The following is a 2,835-nucleotide window of genomic DNA, read 5'->3' on the forward strand; positions in this document are numbered from 1 at the left end:
GCCACTTTTATGTGAGAGAATTTACCCCACTCTATTTCTCCCTTTTTGCCTCTCTCAACATATTCCTCTCTCATCCCTTATTTTTTTTTAGATATCATCCCTTCATATTAAACTCACCTTGTGACCTCTGTCAATATATATGTATATTCCCTTCAGCTACCCTAATGTACAGGTCTCATGAAGTATAAACATCATCTTTCCATGTAAGAATGTAAACAAAACAGTTCAAATATAGTAAGTCCCTTATGATTTCTCTTTCTTGTTTACCTTTTCAAGCTTTTCTTGATTCTTGTGTTTGAAAGTCAAATTTTCTATTCAGCTCTGGTCTTTTCACTGAGAAAGCTTGAAAGTCCTCTATTTTATTGAAAATCTATGTTTTGCCTTGGAGCATAATACCCAGTTTTGCTAGTTAGGTGATTCTCAGTTTTAATCCTAGCTCCATTGACCTCTGGAATATCATATTCCTAGCCCATCCATCCCTTAATGTAGAAGCTGCTAGATCTTGTATTATCCTGATTGTGCTTCCACAATACTCAAATTGTTTCTTTCTGGCTGCTTGCAGTATTTTCTCCTTGATCTGGGAGTTCTGAAATCTGGCAACAATATTCCTAAGAGTATTCTTTTGGGGATCTTTTTCAGTAGGCAATCCGTGGATTCTTTCAATTTCTATTTTAATCTCCAGCTCTAGAATATCAGGGCAGTTTTCCTTGATAATTTCTTGCAAGATGATATCTAGGCTCTTTTTTTGATCATGGCTGTCAGGTAGTCCAGTAATTTTTAAATTATCTCTTCTGGATCTTTTTCTGGGTCAGTGTTTTTTTCAATGAGATATTTCACATTGTCTTCCACTTTTTCATTCCTTTGGTTCTGTTTTATAATGTTTTGATTTCTCATAAAGTCACTAGCTTCCACTTGCTCCAATCTAATTTTTAAGCTAGTATTTTCTTCAGTGGTCTTTTGGACCTCCTTTTCCATTTGACTAATTCTGCCTTTCAAGGCATTCTTCTCCTCATTGGTTTTTTTGAGCTCTTTTTCCATTTGAGTTAGTCTATTTTTAAGGTGTTATTTTCTTCAGTATATTTTGGTTCTCTTTTATCCAGTCATTGACTTGTTTTTCATGGTTTTCTTGCATTACTCTCAATTCTCCTCCCAATATTTCTTCTACTTCTCTGACTTGCTTTTCCAAATCATTTTTGAGCTCTTCCATGGCCTGAGCCCAGTTCATGTTTTTTTCTTGGAGGCTTTTGATGTAGGCTCTTTGACTGTTGACTTCTTCTGGCTGTATGTTTTGGTCTCTTTTGTCACCAATGAAAGATTCCAAAGTCCGTATCTGAATCTCAGTCTGTTTTTGCTGCCTGGCCATGTACCCAGCCAACTACTTGACCCGTTAGTTTTTCATGACTGCTTGTAGTGTAGAGAGTACTTTGCCCCAAGCTTGAGGGGTAGCACTATCATTTTCAGAGCTACACAGCAAGCTCTGGCACACCAGCACTATTGCTCCCCCAAGAACTGCCAAGCCAGATGGGAATCAGATCTAAGCTGGCTCTGCACTCCTGCTCAGATCCACCACTTAATTCCTTCCACCGGGTGGGCCTGGGGCTGAAAGTAACTGCAGCCTTAGTTTTGTAGCTGCACCACCAGCACGGCCCTGGAGCAGTGGCTGAACCACTCCTTTCATTCTGTCCCAGCTGCTTTTCCCAGTAACCTTCTCTGTTGTCTTTGGTGTTTGTGGGTTGAGAAGTCTGGTCACTGCCAGAGTTCACTGATTCAGGGCGCTAGGGCCTGTCCTGCCCAACTCTCACTTGTGGTTGGTCCACATGGCCCACATTGGGCTCTGCTCTGCTCTGCTGCCAGGTCTATGCCATAGATGTTACCCACAAACCATTCAGGCTGTCCTGGGCTGGAGCCTTGCTTCCCTTTATTATTTCATGGGTCCTGCAGTTCTAGAATTTGATCAGAGCCATTTTTATAGGTGTTTGGAGGGACCTGGCTTGTAGCTAATGCAGGTCCCTACTTTCTGGCAACCATCTTGGCTCCCTGTGGATTCTTTCAATTTCTATTTTCCCCCTGGGTCTAGAATATCAGGGCAGTTTTCCTTGATAATTTTTTGAAAGATGATGTCCAGGCTCTTTTTTTCATCATGGCTTTCAAGTAGTCCTATAATTTTTAAATTATTTCTCCTGGATGTATTCTCCAGGTCAGTGGTACTTCCAATGAGATGTTTCAGGTTGTCTTCCATTTTTCATTCCTCTGTTTCTGTTTTATAATATCTTGAATCCTCATAAATTCACTAGCTTCCACTTGCTCCAGTCTAATTTTTAAGGTAGTATTTTCTTCAGTGGTCTTTTGGAACTCCTTTTCCATTTGGCTAATTCTGCCTTTCAAGGCATTGTTTTTCTCATTGGCTTTTTGGAGCTCTTTTGCCATTTGAGTTAGTCTATCTTTAAGGTTTTTTTTTCTTCTTCAGTTTTTTTTGGGTCTCCTTTAGCAAGTCATTGACTTGTTTTTCATTATTTTCTTGCATCACTCTCATTTTTCTTCTCAATTTTACCTCTACTTCTCTTACTTGCTTTTCCAAATCCTTTTTGAGCTCTTCCATGGCCTGAGACCAATCCATATTTTTCTTAGAGGCTTTTCTCTTTGACTTTGCTGACTTCTTCTGGCTGTATGTTTTGGTCTTTTCCTCACCTTAAAAAGATTCCAAAGTGTGATTCTGAATCTGGGTCTGTTTTCGCTTCCAGTTCATGTTTCCAGCTTTTTGTTTCAGCCTTTTGTAAAGGTATGACTGCTTGTAGAGTAGAGAGGACTTTGTCCCAAGCTTTAGGGGCATTGTGC

This window comes from Trichosurus vulpecula, chromosome 3 (genome assembly GCF_011100635.1).
Source record: "Trichosurus vulpecula isolate mTriVul1 chromosome 3, mTriVul1.pri, whole genome shotgun sequence".
Classification (NCBI taxonomy): domain Eukaryota; kingdom Metazoa; phylum Chordata; class Mammalia; order Diprotodontia; family Phalangeridae; genus Trichosurus; species Trichosurus vulpecula.